Source organism: Rissa tridactyla, chromosome 10 (genome assembly GCF_028500815.1).
Source record: "Rissa tridactyla isolate bRisTri1 chromosome 10, bRisTri1.patW.cur.20221130, whole genome shotgun sequence".
Lineage (NCBI taxonomy): Eukaryota > Metazoa > Chordata > Aves > Charadriiformes > Laridae > Rissa > Rissa tridactyla.
In genome coordinates this window covers 8,743,189-8,762,506 of record NC_071475.1, presented here as the reverse complement: position 1 = coordinate 8,762,506, position 19,318 = coordinate 8,743,189, and positions in this window count along the sequence as shown.

Below are 19,318 nucleotides of genomic sequence, written 5' to 3'. Positions count from 1 at the left end.
CTACTCCTGCTGTAACTACTGCACGTATGCCTAGGAATCCGACAGGATTGCAAATGCATCAGGAGGAGCCGCTGAATTTTAAAGCCTTAAAGCCATCATGCTGCAAGAACTACTGCTCAGCTCCTGGCTGGGGCATGTAAACCACCTTTGGGAAGTTTTATGTACAGGTTTTTTGCATGAATAGCATGTGCGGTGTTTAAAAAGAAAAAGATGCGCAGGCATACATCCAGAGTGATGCCTCTCTGAGGCAGCATTGCTCAAGGGTTAATGCTGTTCTACCCAGAATGAATTTCTGTATTAACCAAGCTGGCTGTCCTTAGGACAGAGGGGCAGGGACAGCAGGGTGTGTGACCTCCCTTTAGGAGGAACTCCACATGTGTTTCCAGCCTGCCCTGGCTTCAAACCGCTCTCCTGGCCCAGGCATTGCCACCCGAATGAGCAAGGAATCGCCCCACTGCCTTTTGCAGATTTTGGCACGCCATTATTAGATTCAGATGCTGGAACATGTGCTGATGTTGGAGAGCCTGCATCATGCCTGCGGATGTTTGCTAATCCCAAATTTCAGAGCCTCCCTGGCCTCGCCAGAACATCAAAGCTTAGCGGAGCATTGTGGCGCAGATGAGGAAGTTATAAAGGGGCAGTACCTGGCAGGTAATGGATTAGGGTCTTTCAGAGGAGTGAATGTTTGGATCAGGCAAATGATAGGTAATTATGAACAGTATGGGACTTGGGGTGGTTCCAGGATTATATCTAGCTGCTTATTCTCTTGTCAGCATTTCCTCTGCCCCTTCCCCTGTAGCCCCAAGGGGCAGAAATGTGAGAGGCTGAGCTGCTGCCCCAGGGGGAAGGACCTGTTGCCCATCTTCTCCTTTTCCTCCCGTTAGAGGACTGCCTCCAGGTGCTGCTGGGCTCAGACCCAGTGCTGACGCTGGAGGCTGTCTGCTCTGTCGTTAGCAACTCTTCGTCTTGCCTGTTACAAAATCAGTCCTTCTGCCCCGTTTTAGGGGGACAGATCCCCAAGCGAAGATCAGCACGTGAGCTCAGACACACGTGTACTCCCACGAATGCTAGTGAATGCCGAAACAAAAGTGGGAAAAAGTAACCAGATCTGAAGCCACCTTAGGAAACTCTGGTTTTAAAAGCATTTATTTGAGTAATTGCAAAAAGGTGTTTAAATAGCCTGGGCCAGTTTCATTCCTAATTCTAGGAATGGCCTTGAAACAAAACACTAAGCTGCTTTTTACTGAACAGGGACAAAGTAAGCGCAGCCTGGCTAAGGAGAGGAGTGGATGGTTAGACAGCATGGGTTGGGGGGACTATAATTTGGCCTTTCTCTCTCCATGCATAACCAGAGCCAATAATGTGCCACTGAAAAAGCTGGTTGAAGTGTTCATGGGTAGGTTAAAGAGCCTTGGGTCTGTAGCAAGGGCTCTCCTTGCCTCCTGGCTCAGCAGGTGTGGGCACCCACTGGTTGGGCCACTTGGAGGGGCAAAAATACTCTCAAGCAGAAGGTCACACTTGTAGTGTACAAACCTGCAATGGCTAATGAGGCCACAGCAGTCTCCATGCTGTTGGAGTTAATGCATAATGTGATATTTCTTAGTGCATTTTCCTGTATTTTCCATTAGTGTGACTTCTAACAAAATCCAAAGTAGCCCAAATCCTTTCTGACCTCTTATCTCCGCTTGTCTAGAGCCACCTCTGCTCCCACCTCTCCAAAACCCCACATCCCTTGTTGGCTCTTAAAAATCAACAGGGCCTCCAATGCCAGGTCGTTCCCCTACAGAAGCCTTCAGCAGAGTTTCTCACCCCTGGTTCTCAGACATTCCCCAAGTACTGTAAGCACTGAGGGAAAGGCTCCATCCTATTTCCCCATGGGAATTACTTGGCTGTATAAAGATTTAAGATTTGCTGTGTAGCCCAGGTGCCTTTTGATTTGAGTTGTGGCTGTGTTAGTCACACAGGAGAGGAGGTAACATATTTCATTGGAGCTGCTGGGAATAGACCGTGGCCAGGAAATGAGAAAATGTGGCCGTCCGTCACCTGCATTTTCATTGCTTTCCTCCCTCCACGCTCCGGTCCCTCCTAACACATCAGGAGGCACTCAGTGGCCCCAGGAAAGCATTTGTGTATGTGCCGTGCTCTCTCTGGAGACTGGGTAATACCTCGCTACCGTTATTAGCAAGTAAATTTATTTCCTTAGCAAAAAATGGGAGGGCTCGTACTGCAGTACTGATGGCTCTCAAGCTTTGACCAGTAGGTCATTACATTATCTGCACCCCACAGCCAGCTAGTCTGCTTATTGCTTTTCTTCCTCTCTCTCTCTCTCTTTTTGTCATGAGCAAGAAATAAGAAACTGTCCTTTCCCCTACTTACCTCATTAGGACTTTAATAACTGAAAGCACATTTTTGGCAATTAAAGTTGGCAGTCATCAGGGTTTCTTTCTTTCTTTTTTTTTTATAAACAAGTCTGAACCTTTGCAGCAGCCTCAATGAAAAAGAGGTTTCTTTCCCCTCTTTTATTTTTTTGGAAGCTTAAAAAAAGAAAGTCTCTGCCACTGTTGTGTAATGTTCTCGAGTGGAACAAATAACTTTCTATACAGTTAGCAAAATTAAGGAGTTTACAGGTTTTTTTTTCCAGCTGTTTTCTGTGATGCAACATAAACAGTAAGAGCTTTGGAAATGCTCTGTGCAAGACACGCAATTGGATTCCAGTGTGATAAGGTTAGGTTATGCTGTCTGCTGCTGCTTGTTGTTCTTAAATTTCTGAGTCAGCAAAAGCAGTGAGGAGAAAACACACAGATATCTTACCATCACCCATTTTCATTCTTTCCTCATGCCAGGAGGAATGCAATAAAATTGATGTAGGGATATGGGGAGTTACTGAGGAGGTTTTTGTGGCTTTGCATTGTGGGTGAAAAAAAAAAAGAAGCTTTTGTGGCATTTCCAGAAATAAAAAATTGCAGAATAAGGGAGCTTTCATTCCTGTGTGTAAGGCGAGGTTTGCAAAGCAGGATCCTATCTATCATCACAGTGGCCATCAGTTGCTTGGGTTGGCCCTTGCTGCAAAGTGCTCCGTGGGTGCATGTAGCCATAGGTTCTCTGCCTACGCTCTGGTTAGACATCAGGCAGCTCTGGTCTCAACTGAGGCTGGGTTTTACCCATCTGCATAAATAATTCCTCGCAGAAGGCACAAAGCATGTGATTCCCTCCCCGTCGTGTGGAAGCGGGATGGACAGTGAGTTGGAAGCTGGCATGGGGTGAGAGGAGTGGACGGAGGCAGTGTACCACCGGGGCTGGTTTGACGCTGCTGTCCCTCTGGCCTGAGAGCCACTATGGAGTAAATCTCAGCAGATGTAAGAGTTGGGGGTAGGAGTTGAGCTGGACCAAGTACAGTGTTATGGAGCCATAATATCATCCTGAATTAGCACCCACATGGCAACAAAGCACCAGATTTAGGTGGTAATCACGTGGTTTGAGTTTCTGAGGTAATACCTGCTCTGATACTGAGACAGTGCTCTCTGTGTGGGAGTGAGTTAGTGGAAAGTTCGATCATGTCTGTAAGTGCCGTAATTGCACATGTCGATGAAGCATGAATGTAGCCAAGGACTTGCGCTGAAACATCCTTTGAAAATGGATAAACCCTTCTAGAGCCCAGAATCCACCTGAGAACATCTTGCTGAGGGAAAATCAACAAAGTGCGTCTATTTTTTGTCCTAGGGCTGAGCTTTCTAAAACAACCACAGCCTTTTATTAAAGCCAAGGCAAAGCCATGGAGGATTGGTACTGCTTCAGCTCCTATGGAAATCCACAAGCCTGAGATGCCCTTACAGTTCTAGTCATCACATACCTGCAGACACTGCAGTTGGAAAGGTGTATTTCCTGTGAACACTATTATTTTATTGTTGAATTTCAAGTGGAATATCAAGTGGAAGGCGGCAATGCAGCTAGCATCTGATTCCACTTCTCGGTTACGTTTTATCCTTCCACGATCTCTTCAACAGGATCTGATACTGATTTTGTGCCAAGGGAAGTCATCTGAATCTGAACATGGCCTTCCAAAGAGATTTTTAGCAAATTATAAAGTTTTTTCCTCCGGTGATGTGCAACAAGCCCTCTCCTGCCTCTCCCGCGCCTGTCTCTTTCTATGTCTGCATGGTCTGGTCATGCCCTGCTCCACAGAGAAAGCAGCCAGGCATGTCTGAAATGTTTACAGTTGTTGCCAAGATACAGAAGGAGGCTCCTCGGGTCCGTGCGCCAAGCTATTAGCTACTGAAAGTGTACCAGGTCAGGGGCTGAAAATGTGCAGACTGACAGGCCGCTTGCTAATGAGAGGACCAAAGGCAGCAAGCAGCACTTTCTGAGCAATTTTGAGCCATTCCTCTAAGTAGACCAAACTAGAAGACAAAATTCATCTGATATTCATGGTGGGTAACCATGCAGCTGAGAACAGAGCAATAGCTCTGGTGCTTTGATCTAGTTGGGATACTGAGACTGATCAAAGTTCTCAAGTCAATGGTGAAGAGGAGGAATCAGCAATGATGTTCTTTGCAGTCTTTCCCTCTGAAATCTCCAATTCTTGTTAATTCAATAGCTCCAGGAAAAATAAACTAATATGAAGATCTTGGAGAGAAACAGGTTTCCCATGCCCAAAGACTTTCTAGATTTCGCAAATTTTTCTGTTCTGTATCAACACAAACTCAAGGCCTCCCAAAAGGTTCTGCAAAAAAAAAAAAAAAAAAAGGCTGAAAGAGGCGTATTCAGGAATAATGGAGAGCCTGAGGGCAAGGCCAGTTGCGTGGGCTTTGAGAGGTGCAGCTTGCTCTGAGTCACGGTACAGGCTCTTGAATTTGGTTCTCCCATATTCCTGATGAGCTGCCCAAGAAGTAGGCAATTCCTTACTTTGCAGTGAGTGTCTCTTGGCCTTTGATGAGGAATACTGGCCAGGACCTGAGAAACCTTTCCTGAAGAGAGTCTCATCAGCATCAATGCGTTCTCACAAAGTCTTTTGATGAGCTGACATCCTGCAGTGTAGATATTTCACTGGCAGAGCCCCAGCTTCTTCTAAATACAATACTCTAAAAGGCTTAGCAGTGGTATAAACACCAATATTGATGAAAGACATTGAAACAAGCATTCTAATATTGTCTCTCGGACTTTAATGCTGCTTGCACGGTATCATCCTGTAAAGCAATACAGCAGTTTCTTGCTAGACTGCTCAAGCTTTCCATCACACACAGCTGCCGACTGCAGTGCATTGAGGTTTGTAGCTAATTGAGAGATACATCAGGACAGAAACCCTCTGATTGCTTTAATATCCTTATTCACCTCAGCCTGTACCATGCACAGTACATCAGATAAATTTGTTTAGCCTGACAACAGCTATACAGGGGAAACTTTCCTCTAGATAAGTATTTTGGAGAAACTCCTGCAGCTCTTTCAGAAATGCAAAGCTATATAGGTATTCTGTCTTTGAACCTTTTCAAATAAGGTTGAAATAAACTCTATTACAAACTAATGATTCCTTCAGTGTTATCAGAACAATGTTGTTAACATGCCACTTTATTGCTGTTCTGCCCATAACTTAAAGCTTCATAAAGTGTTCATGCTTGCCTAAAACCCTCGGCTTCTCTTTTTCAATATACAATTTTTAATCTTCATGGTTGGATTCATCTTGGGATTAAACATGACCTTGGGTTTAAATATAAACCAAGGGTCTATATCCAATAAGCTAAATAGAAAAATCCCTGTTATATCTTGTTCATTCTCTTGATTTTTATTTTTTTTAAAGGAAGTCTGTTGATCCTAAATGCCTGACTGTTGTGAAAGTCTAACAGTGGCTAAGGTTGCATGAGTTGTGTAACCTTTGTATCAAAAAGAAACACCTATTACATTAAAAGACACGTTGTTTAAAACTAATGTTATTACCATGGAAAATAGAAAGGGAAGCATTATTGCAAATACAGTTCACCAAGAGAAATCCCAGATGCTGGTAATGTCCCATCTAATTGCTGCACAGGTTGATAATGGAATGATTAACCCAGAGACAAAAGAAAGTGCAGAGCATTAGACTGGGGATGCAGAGAAAATTTTCAGGCTAAAAGGCAGCTAATAATTTTTAGCATATTCTTCAGGAACAATGTAAGAGAACGTAAGGATGGAAAACCTCCCTCAGTGAGGCTTTGAATAGCCGTGGGCAGAGGAAATGGGAATTGCGAACGCTGGAGTATTCTTAGAAGCAGTTATGGTTACCATAGTTGGTGTGTCTCACCCTGGGACCGTGAGCAAGGGACCTGCCCCACCGGGGACAATGGCAGACCTCTCCATGGGTCGTGCCCTGGCAGAGCAAGTTTTGCCCATTTAACTGTTCCTTTTTCCTTTCTAAATTATTGTGTGTTAGTATCTCCTTCCTGCAGAGGCCCCTGGACTTTGGCTCAGCTGGCGAAGGGTGGGTTTGTAAGTCAATTCCTTTATTAAGCAGAACTTGGGATCTCTTTGCTGTCACAAAGTCCTGCACAAACTGGTACCAACTCTCCTGCTAACCAGAAGTGTGATCTCTCCTTCCAGTGAGGAGTAGCTCCGCTTTGAGTCCATTTGTGAACTTTGGCAAGCTCAGTGATTTCTTTAATCTTCCAGTAAGTCTTTTTTCTCCCTCCAAATGCCTCTGGATCCTTTACTAGAAGGATGTTGTAAATCGCTCCAGAAGCTGGGGGGAAGGAAGTTAAGACAGTCATCCAACTTCTCAGCATGTATCTGAAACACCTCTTTTGCTCTGACCAGTGTCAAGGATGTTTTCACAAATTGCACTCCATGATTTTAGGAAATGGACATGAATTTAATAGCTTCCTTAATACTGCTTTTTTTAATCCCTCTAGCTGGTGCGCGTGTTCCTCGACTCTCTATATGGCGTGGCAACTTGGAGCCGACTGTAACTGCGTGGACACCTGTAGAAACTTGGCCTTGAATGTACTCATGGCCTCTTGGCAGGCCTTCTCCAGTTTATCTGGGATTGAACCAGCAGTAATTGACTTTCAGGAAAGGACTTGTAATTTCCCTTTCCAAGCCGAGTGCCAGATTCTGGCAGGACACAAATGCCTGTGCTGGAAGAAGAGCAAGGCTCAAACTTGTCTGTCAACTAGAGCTGCGCTGCGAGGCAGACACACAGGGCGAGATATTTCTGTTTCCCTAGGTCCCGGTAGGGGTTATACCTAGAATTTTGCAAGAATTTTTGCTTAGAGCATGACAGTCCCAGGCCCTATTTGCTCCCTTTTCTCTGAAAGTGAAACGCAAGGGGCCATAGCTTGGGCAGCAGCACTCGCACCCCGGGACCAAAGGTAGGATCCACCCTTCATGCTGGCCAACACCTGAATCCACGGGAAAGGTGGACTTGGCACCACCTCATGCCAGCAAGAGCAGATCAGGGCCCTTGGCTGTAAAATGCTCTCCAGTGTCTGCTCTAGCTGCAGGTGGTGGTGACAAGCAGCTCGCTGGCTGTGCATAAAACCCAGCACCCCTCTTCGTGCTATTAAGTGTATTCTTCTGGGCTGAGTAAATTACCACTGGACATCTGTAAAACACATTTATGTGGCTAGAAGGTTTCTGTAGACAAAGATGGGTTAGCTCTAGCTACCCTCCCAGTTTAGCCCCAGGGTACGTTTCTGCTGTGGATCGTCTCCAGTGACGAACAGCATTCCGGAGTTAACAAAAGGCAAGAGAAGCATTTTTCGCCTGTGTTATCCATTAGTTGCTGGAAGCTTGTGCCAAACAAATTCTTATTGTTATGGTTGATTTGTGTGTAGATATCAATGGATGTACCTCTGAGAGTGAGGGAATTCTGTATATAGGAACCCGTCTCCAACGGTTCACGTTTTTATGGCTTTCCATGCACCGCGCTGGGTATTGCACGTTATTAATATGTATGCTATCTGATTGCTAAAACCCAGGGGGATACATTTGCTTTTCCTCATTCCTCAGACTTGCAAAAGTGCATTCATATGTTCCACTTTTTGCATGGTTACTGTCTTTATTGACTTTGTTGGACCACTCACAACATTGTGTTAGGCATAGATGTTTTTTTGGAAGGATCAGAAACTTATTCTGACCTTTTCAAAAAGAAAAAGAAAAATCTGTTGTAACTTTGGGACAGATGCAGCTCTTTTGTTCTGTGTCACTACAGTGCCTAGTTGTGGATTCCTCAGCCATGAATCCTGTACCTGTGTACTGCAATTATTTAAGCAACAACTACAAAACAGCTGTATAGAAAGGCAAAAGAGCACCCAGGGACACGCTCTACCCTCCCGCACAAGGATACAGATTAAGAGCTCCTTTAGACGAGTGACACTGCACAGGAGTCACGCACCATTGCTACACTGAAACGCATACACTGAAAAATTTGATAAACGCTAACAAATTTCACGAGTTCCTCATGGTGCAAGTAATTTTTCTAGTTTTTAAAGGCAATTCGAAGAAAATAAAGCAAAAGCACCAAAATCTTTTCTGTTGCCAAGGGCCTCCTAAAACTGGAAATCAAAATCACCTTCTAGCAACAGCTAATACTTGGCAAACAAATGTCTACTGAGCCCGTTTGCTGGAATTATTTATGCCTTGCTCTCGGTCTGTATGTGAAGTATATTGCTAACATAGCACTCATCTAATTTAAAGCTGGGAGTGCAGCCATTGTGTATAGTAGAAGGTATGAGTGGGGGAAATCCAAAGATATTATTTTCCAGGCCATATTTGTTTTTAAATCCGAGACATGCTGCAATCTGGTTATTCCAAAGGGGGACAGGAAAAGGGAAATTTCTCAAGAAGTATTTTTATGAAGCATGAAGATAAATCACCTCCTTCAGAGCTGAGTTAGCAGTAGTCAAAGAAGCCATAATTCCTGAGCAGGGAAGGAACTCGGTGTAACCCCTGTTCTGCATGCCGGCCGTACCCTGCACCCGCAGAGCGTTTGTTTAGAAGCTTAGTTCCTCCGATACCTAGGGGAATCCTGGTGAAAGGGAGCACTAACGACATCTGAAGTTACCAATGTGCTATTAAAAGCAAGCCTGCTGTTTAAAGTTGGCAGTGCATGAATCTTTTGTGATTAGAGGAAGAAGAGCAACAGATAACGAGATAAAGATATCTACCAGAGCTGACTCACAATATTTGCAGAGTACAAAGAAGAAAGAAGGGTTGCTGCTACAAGCAACCCTTACTTCATCTGTCCTCTAACATTTCAATTGCTCTGAGTCATGCCTTGCTTCACACGTGCAGTTTAACCACTAAAGGGCCAAGTGGAAGCTCTGCTCGCTTCTGGCCATCTAATTGGGTTTGAATTTGGTGCCCATTGGATCCAAATGCAAACAGCCCTCTGAGAGCAACTTCCAGAGATGTCCTGGACTGCCAGCGTTGCTCGTTCCTAATGCTGTGTTGCTCCAAAGCTCCAGGGAGAGGCTGAGCAGGGCCTTTGGGAGAGGAGAGCATCACTGCAGGAGAGTCCGCACCTCTCCCAGTCTTCGCACCCACCCCAGTCTGTATTACTGCTGTGGGACCGCCTTTTGATGGGTCACAGTGTCTTTTACAACTGGGCAAAGGGGCCCCTCTCCTGCAGGAGATCTCCTGGGGAGGTATTTCATCTGCCATCCAATCCTTTCCTGCTGGCTAAGCTCAGTCAAAAGCACTGTGGGATTAACCCTTGGAGGCCCGATTCTGTTCAGACCTTTGGGTGAACGGGTCAGGAACGGCTTTGCAGATTTTAGGCATAAGCAAGCACGAGACCATGTCTTTGATTTTGCTCTTTGGTGTGCACAGCTGAAAACGGGATCTAAAGTGCCAAAAAAATCAGGGCAAAAATAGGGAACAGAAATGTGTAACTCATCTAAGGTACTAGACAGTGACAGACTATATAAAATGTTATTGTTCAACAAACACTGTCTCTAATAAACTCCATTTACTAGTGTTAGCAACTTGGCAACTTGGAAACCCCAAACTCCAGTTAAGTAAGGAAACAAAAAGCAGAGCCATATGATGATACCCATAAACTACACAGCTGGTTTCTGTTTTAAAAGATATTCTACTTTCCATATTAAATAAAGCTGCTTAGAGTGCAAAAAACCCCATATGGCTTTCTGGAAACTGAGAACCAAGTTCCAAAATAAAAAATCCCTGGCCATGTACAGCCATTAAAAATAAAAGTGTGCTTTTTCTCTAACTAGCTACTGTAACATCAGAGATGAACCAACCTTGGTGGAGAGAGGAGTGGAGGAGCTTGCTGCTTCTGCTTCTGTTCGAGAGACACGGACCTTGGGAGATGCTGTGGTGGGAGCTGTGATGCTCAGCATCCCTATGATACGCATGTAAGGCCGGGCCCAGCATGCCTACCTGCCATGGGTTTTGGTAGGAACAGAAAGACCTCAGAGTTTTGCATGAAAAATCTTAATTCCTTTATAACAAGTTGACTTTCTCTACCACTATTATTAGTGCAGCTTGACCTAATATACTCATTTCTGGTTATACCCTAAGATTTCTGGCTAAAGATCATTTACAGAGCCATAAAAATATTATAGTACTTTATGAATCTTGTACATGTATTTGTTGAACAGGTTGCCCCAAGAAGCTGTGGCTGCCCCATCCCTGGAGGTGTTCAAGGCCAGGCTGGACGGGGCTTTGAGCAACCTGGTCTGGTGTCCCTGCCCAGGGCAGGGGGGTGGGACCGGATGATCTTTAAGGTCCCTTCCAACCCAAACCATTCTAGGATTCTCTATTTGTGCAATGAAGATATATGAAGTATTGTTATATTTGTTTGAAAATATTTAAAACATCCCCTAATCAAATCTTCAGTTCAGCTACCGATGGCAGTGGAAGAGAGGGCTGCTAATTTTGCCTTTGGTTTGGCCAGTCTCCTTGAGTATTTCACTTCCAGTCCTTGTCTGTTTTCTGATAATTCTGTTACATACAAAGTCCTGGAAAGCTCCCAGTTCTCTGTTTGCAGTCAGCAGACTAGACAGCCTCCGACAGAGTAAAATTGTGGCATTGGCCTATCGCCTTTGCCAGTACTTGATTCTGCTTGTGCACCCTGGTTACGTGTACCTATGGCCAGGTGAAAGTAGCTTAAGTCCTTTTAGCATGTTTTTTGTATTTATAAGTGTATTTATATCTCTGCCACACGCTGGCAGAGTTCCCCTTCTGCTGTGCCGGTTTCTGTACAGACACAAGTCACGGACGCAGGGACACGCTTACAGGGGTGGTATTCCATTCTCGTGGACTTTTGAGGTAGGCCAGAGAGGTCAAATGGAAATATTTGTCTAAATACAGAGATGTCTCATTCATCTCTGGAGGCTGGAAGAGGCATCTGCAGCATTCTCATCGACGTTTAGTTTGGATTTTGAACATTTCTAATGCTTGGGTGCTGTTTTGATCTGAAATTTAATGTTTGAAGTCACCTTTCCTGATAGTATCAGGACTCGCAAAGGGCACATGATGTGGTAGCCTCCAGTCATTGCTCTTCTGGTGGGGAATTTGTCTATAAACAGCTGTTCTTGTGGAACCTGTCAGCAGTTTTAAAAACATCCAAATGATGTTTTACTGAGGGTTTTATAAAATGATTTTGAATGCAGAGCATATTTTTCTTCTATCATATGCTGTCATAAGTAGCCTTTGAAGAATAACAAAACAATTTAAGCAGCAGCACTTAAATTTGGGAAGGATTTTTGGGAGACTGAATAGCTTTAGGAAGCAAATCTTTCCAGAGGCCAGGATGTAAGTAGTAACACATTTATACACATGTGGATTAATATGACAGAGATAAAAAAAAAATAGAGAAAGTTGTTGACATTGCCCATCAGAGTTGGAGACTGTCAGGGAAATGACGTTCCTTCCATGCAGTCCTGCACACTGCTTCGCACAGCACAGCTCTCCAAAGCCTTTGCACGACTATGGTATCATTGACCTTGTGATTACAAACTGTGAGGGGGCAATAAACCTGCAGGGAAGGTGGTGGGAAGACTCTGGTTACAGGATTTGCCCTGCAGATGGCCCGGCTGGGTGCTGAACGGTGGTTGAAGCCGGTCTGTAGATGGTTTCCCTCACGAAGGGCTGGTTTAAGTTAACAGTCCTGGAGGGCTCCGGGGGCTGCGGTGGCAGCAGTCAGCACGTCCCCCGCTAAAGAGAGAAGAGCAATTGTTGAAACACAAAGCAGCATCTGGAGGGCTGGAAAGTGGAAAATGCAGGATGGGAAGGAAAAAGGAGCAGCCTGGAGGGAATCATCCTCCCAGGACAACTGGATAAAAAGCCTTACATAAACTTTGTATTAAGACTCAAGTCTGCACTCGGAACTGGCAACAGGGTTGGGGGAGATAAAGATGAAACAACATCTTCCTTCTATCTCATAGCGAGGAGATAAGGACAAGGTGAGCAAGCTGTGATTTTCAGGAGGAGAGGCCCATTTTCTGGATCTGCTGCCCAGGGGTCACATGAGCACATCAATCTCAAAGAGGAGGTGAGTGATGTTTTCAGCTTCAGTGAAGAAGAAACAAGGAGGGATTCACTGGAGTGTGCAGGACTAGAACTGCAAGTCTGGAGACGGAAAATGGTGCTAATTACAGATCAGGTTATTTATGAAGTGTGGGGCTCCATCTCGCAGGAGCCAGTGGTGAGACAAGGAGCTCTAACCCTAGAAAAATGCCTCCTGAGAGCCAGCAGCCTGAGAGATAAGCAGAGAGAGGGCCCAAGAAAGGAAGAACATGAGTCAAACAGAGGAAGCAAAAGGCAAACAGAAGCTGTCTGGAGGCGTGAGCATCCTGGGTCACAGTATGTCCTGTAGAGAGGCCATGGAAAAATGGTCCCTCTCTGAGCTATGGTGCAAAGGGTCGGGAGAGGAGCTTTGCCTTGTTCCAGAGCTTCAATGAAGAAGCAGCAGAAGAAAAAAACAGTGCAAAGGAAGAGGCTTGCCGTGTGAGTTTTTCAGATCCAGACTCAATAAAACCATGAGGCGGGAGAGGACCGCTAACCATTCGGACGCATTTGTACTTAGGTTATTGAATTAAAAACCTCTTCCCTGCCAGCTGGACTGTCCTCTGATAAGCAGAAAAAAAATCAGGCTGCAGAAATACAATATAACCATTCTAAAGGCAGGGGGGAAATGCAGGCTGGTGGTAAGAAACCTCCAGAATAGGCGATGTTACCACTTGGGCTTTATGAGAGCTGCTGGTGCAGAGAAGTGCCACCTCCAGCAGTGCAGGAGGAGGCATGGACGTGGCTGCAACACAACACCGCAATACACTCAGCTTAAGTGCAGGATGACGCTCCCTCTGCACCTTGTCTGGGGCACAAGGCTTTGCCAGGCCTTATTCTGCAGAGGTGGATAGATTCGGGGGGCATTTTGTTTAGTCTTGATGGAGCCATTAAATAATGAACTGGCAAACCTTCAAAAAGGCAGCATTAATGCACCCATTAAAAACCAATGTAGGCTGGATCGCCAGCCCCATAAAGGAAAGAAAAAACCTCCAGGAAAAGTAAAGAACGTCTTATCTAAGTGGAGGAACCACTTAGCTGAACACTGAAAAGAAGTTTCTCACCACTATCAGTGCTTTGGGACAGGCCAGATCATCTACCCAGCGCGAAGTGTCCTGTGGCTGGGAGATCAAGAGCAGCTGCTGGCACCTGGAGCCAGACGGGACCAGCATCGCCAGCCGGTTTGGGGGAGCTGGCTTTCTGAAAGATCAGCAGGGAAGAGCTGTGCCCAAAAGCCTGAAGATAAATTTTCCACCGATTCAGAACCCTCCTTCAGCTTCCTGCTTTAATTCTTGGGATGGATGGTATAAATCAGCCTCAAATGAAGAGAGGCTGAAAGATATATAAGATACCTTAGGGTATTAAGACAATAACAAATCAAACTGGATCAAAGCAGGGAGCTGCTGTGTGTAACACAGACTACTGCACTGACAATTCGAAGATTAATTCTGCTCTGATTCAGTCATGTACTTGCCCTTGGCCTGGCCGCCTCTGTGTCTCCTGGCCTCCCTCCGGGATCAAGGTCTCTCCCGCAGGTCCATTGAAGGTGCTGACACATCCCACATATTCTCCTTGTCCAGGTTGCTTCAAAAGCCACTCAAGAAGAGCCTGCTACATCTAAGGAATATGAAATGCAGCTTTTCAGGCCCCCCTGTTCCTCTGTGCTTAAGATTGAGCCAAGACATTTACACTTTTTAACAGCCCCTTTTCCTCTCACGCTGCCTCCAAATGCAACAGGAGAAAAAAAAAACAAACAGTCTGCCCTCCAACAGATAAGCAACAGTTTTTATCCCCTGTGTGATGGTACAATCCGTTTCAGATGTTAGCCAGTCCAAAACCTGATGTCTTTTTGGTGGAGACCTACAAAAGCATGGCATGGGCTACAGCTTCATTTCCAGGTGAGAAAATTTATAGATAGGACTTATATATGTATTTTTTTAGGAAAACTGCATATGTGTTCCCTGAGGAAGGAAGAACCTGATCACAAGGAAAATGGGAACTGACTCCATCCCAGGGTTCAGACAGGAGTGAACCCAACCCCTTTGCATATCTGAAGGTGCCTCTACAAACCCACCAGAGACTTCACCTCTCTCCTGAACTCCATTTGAGTAAGAAAGTGGGTGCCGTCTTTGGACCTCCTAAGTTCGTGGGCTTCCCTCAGCCCAGGGAAAGTGGTGATATATTTTGAGACACAGCTTATTCAGAGAAGCCCTAGAGATCATGAAGCTTGGAAACAGTACTTGATCAAACCCCGGCAGAGAAAGTACCAGACCTGCTGAGACTGCCAAGCGCAGCATCACCCCATGAAACAGCACTGCCAGGCACTAAGGAGTGTGTCAGGGAACAAAGAGTCTGTGGAGAGGGAAGAGGAGGTGAGTGATGAAGGTACAGGGCTGGGAGGAAGGAAGGAGCAGCCTGAACTGAGAGGCTTCGGTGTATAGCAGGTAACAGGAGAGCTTTGGGAAGAGCTCAACGTATATTGGAAGTGTTTTTACATGTGTCTGATCCAGACTGAGTGACCCTGCAGGCAGTTGGCATCTTTAGTAGGATCCAATGGTAATGTCGTTTAAAAGAGAAAAGAGCTGTGGCCAAGTTTCAGAAGCGTGGGTCCACAGAGCGCTTCCACCTGCGGTCTGCTATATTACACATGCAGTCACTGTAAGCCCGTAAGCAGATTAAATGCAGACCTCAGGTGTACTCTTGGCTCGTGCACTTCCAGGCAAATGGTCGGCACTTCTTTAAAGACATTGCAATGTGTTGTAAGTATATAGCCTTGCTTTCATCATGTCTTCAGCCACATCTTTTTCATAAAGGGTTTATTTCACGGCTTGACTGACATCTAACCCAATCCTTGTGGCAGAGGGAGTAGTAGCTGGCCGTACCGATCATAACGACCTCGCTCCCTTACCCCTTATTCGCACAGCCCTTCCTGACACAGCTGTGATATTACCAGGCTGGGACTTCACATCTCAGTTTTCACTGAGAGCATGCCAAGATGGTTTTTCAATACTGTGCTTTAATCATGTTGCGTCCTTTAGCATTAGTGGAAACATGGCTCTATAACCCTGGCCCAGTACACATCATGATTAAAGTACCACCATACAGCTATTCTGCTAAAATAGGCGCATTCTGAACTGGGACAAATGTTGGCTATCTTACTTCTGGGAAGCAGATCTGAGCATCTGAGTTGTACCAGGGACTGTTCATGCTTTGTATCCTCGCTTACTTATTCTGTTTGCTCTTCCCAGTGTGCACTCCCTGTTGCATTAACGCTAAGATGCTAGCTAAAATTGCCTCATCATTTATCCATTGAGTTAAAAGATCATCAGGGCATTAAAATGTTATTTAGTAGCTGCTGTTTACACAGATTGGTCATTAAAGATTCCAAGCTCCATTTAGCTCAGAGCTTACGAAGCAACTCATTAAGCTAAGACTGCAAGGCCCCCAGTTCAGCAAAGCATCTAGCACGTGCTTACATCCCATTAAATTCAGAGAGTTTTAGGCCTCATCATTTTGAGTTTTGCCATTTTGTTCATTGGACATTGCAGCTGTTTCTAGCGGTTATTTTAAATTCTATCTTTTCTGATGCCACAAAAAATAATGAAAATATCATCAAAGTCAGAGCCCTGAAGGCCATTTTAGAAGCCAATGTCCATCCAGCTGTACCATGAAAAAGCCAGTGTTTATATGCATAAGCTTTATACTTGCGAGTGAAACTCACAGTGTGAGCTGCGCTTTGCTATTTGGGAGGAGGCAGCGAAGAGGCAAAGGCTGAGATAAGCCTTGACCACTGATGACTCAAGTGTTACCTTTCTGCAAGGTTGAAAAAATTAAACCAAGTCACAGAACACCTGCATCACTCATTTATTACACTATTCAATAGAGCTTTTTGTGTTGGCTTCTTTGTTTCTCTGTCTCCATCGATGCTATCGTAGATTAATTGGCACCACCGCAAATGTTCACAGCTGTCTACAAGATGTTGGTGAGTGCATCATGTCAGTCAAGCACGCTATCACCAAGGAGATGAATTTATTTCATTCTTCAGGAAGACAGTTCTGTAATGTGACCTAATAAAATAAAACCTTTCAGCAAGCATTGGGAGAATATCCATCAGTCTTCGGGTTAAACCAAAAAAGCTAAGCTTGTGCTGATACTTTATTATTTTAACAGTTATGCACTGAAATTTTAATAAAGGGGTCATGAGACAAATCCTATTACATAATATAAGCAAGGTGCCTGTTACACTTGGGATGTATAGAGCTTCTTACTCACATGTCTCCAATCTGGCCAAAAAGGGGATGAGTTTATATATTTCATATGTGTACGTGTACATACGCAGGTATGTTTTGTAGAGAATTACAAAATAGCATTATGTCTGGCAGGTCAAGCAATTATTACTTTCTGAGTCACTTAAACATTTCATCCAACATGACTCCAACGCATGCTTGAGTTCACTGCTGTGCTTTCGTACCCTGCCGAATACGCGCAAGCTGAAGTAGTTTCTTACAGTCACTCTAGATTCAGACCTTTTATATACATATATATTTATATATACACATATATATATTCTGACTCAATAAGCCTACAGCTCAGACTCCCCCTGCTCATGCAGAAGTGCTGTATTTTAGGTGGTGCGTGCAGGTGTGCTGATGCAGGCCGTGATGGGGAGGGTGCAGCGCAGGCAGCAGGCAATGCTGCCCACCTGTAGCCCCTCAGTGGCCGTTTGCAAACCAGCTCTAACAGAGCAAGTGGGATCTTTTCAGGTTGAAAGGAAGATCAAGGTGTTTTCACTCTGTGATTAACATGAGTCCAGCTGTTTCCTCCGAGAGGAGAGGTTAAGGAAATTAGCTGATGCTTGCGAGGGCTCTTTTTGGTTGGAAGGTGGCCTGTGGTACATGAGGTTGGGGTGAAAGAAGGACTCCTGTGTTCCTAGGAGGAAGATCAGCACCTAGGTTACCCTTTCTTGTGCAAGGACAGAAGACCTGCGTACGTGTAGTCATCCCAGGTAATGAATTTATGTATGTATTTTAACATAAAATGTTGATGGAATTGGAAAACTCTGCCCTATTTGGTTCTGTTAAGGAGTCTTTGCAGAAAATCTTGGGTTATACTTCCTGAAAAAGTGTGTTTCTGGTTTTTTGCTATAGGCTTTTCATAACAAAAGCAGTAGAATATATCCTGTTTAATGTTATATTGACTTACCATAACAGGCTGCCTGTTAAGTGTAGCTAGAATGGAGTCATTACACCCTCTATCAAGTTTCAGAAAGTAGTAACCTTCAATTATGTCTACCGAGATTTGTTTTTCAAATGACAGAATAATTTATCTAAGAACACAAACCAGATTCGTGTTGATTTAGTTCTACAATCAAAAAAGAACTAAGCTACTCAGAGCAAAAACATTTGACCATCTATGAAATTTTCACTTTTTAAAGTCCAGCCTAAATGCTTTTACAGTGCTTGTTGTACGAGACCCCTGCTTAAAAGCATATTACAGGCTTAGCGTTGTAGTGTTTCTCTTGAATGATGAGTATTACTTGAAATGACAGTGCATCAATGTCAAGTGCCGGTATGCTTTCAGCATTTCTAAGTTTTTTTGGAAATAAAAGTAATAGAAAACCTAGCCAGTGTGTGTATGTTGGGGAAGTAAGAAAGGGGGGAAAGGAAATTGGCTCATCAAAACCATTTTACTTTATTTTTTAATGCAAGCCTGAAGAATTTCTCCTTCAAAATAGTGGTTTCCTGGATGCCATAAATTTTTCTGCTTTGGCAGCCTGTCTTAATTGTTCCTACCTTTGAATTATTCATTCAAAATATGTGCTCGTAATACCATTCAGTTCCCATTTTTAGCCCGCACAAGAGAGAGGTGTGCAGTTGTGTCAGTAGCCTGTGCTCAGCAGAGATGTATGTGTGTTAACTCTTGTCGTAGCCATGATTCACAAACCCAGGGCTGTTTCACAGACCTCCTCAGCAAGCTGTGATGATGTACTGTGTTACTGGAAGCATGTGTGCATTGGCGATGGAGAAGGATGTTTGTGGGGCAGTTTGAAGAGGTGGACTTCAAAATGAATGAGACGATCTGGAAACATGCCCTTCTCGTTAAAGTTGTGATCATTGCAAAAGCTGCTGAATCCCCACAGCTTGTGTGGATTTCTTCATGCTTTGCACGGGAAAAGCACTGCAGGGACAGGTTTTGATGCTCTCACTAAAGTAGCAGCACTTGTGCTGCAAAAGATGAGACACAAAAGGCCCTTGGAAACAGGATTCATCTTTGAGGAAAGCAGGGCTGTGTTTGTATCGCGGTGGAGTTTTCCCGCAAGTAGGTGAAGCTGGTTCAAGGCTTTTCAGAAATTCAGGCATTGCACAATTCCTTGGTCCTAAGGAAGAAGTTATTAGCCTGCCTCCTTGGGCTCTACTCCCCTGCAATTACCGGGGTGGCAACGGGCTGTGTGGGGATGGCCCTTTCCTTCTCCTTTGAAGTGATTGCTGCTTCTTATAGGTAGGCCAGCAGCCAAAAGCCTGCCTCACCAAGGCTGTGGCATCGGCAAGGTGGACGGATGTGTCCCATCCCTTGGGTGATGCTCTTCCCTGGGCTTGCTCTTCTGCCTCTGCAGTTGCCTGCTCTGCCCAGGCAGAAGACTGGCCCTGGAGGTGCCACCTTGTTCATGTAGACCGCCCTTTGTTGGTGCCCATCCATCCTTTTAAGCTCTCTTGAGAGCGCACAAGCAAGGAGCAGCCTACTGGCTTATTTTTCAATGTGCGGGAAGTGCTGAGATTAAATATGTGTTCCATAATCAAGTCAGGACCATGCTTTGAAGTAACAG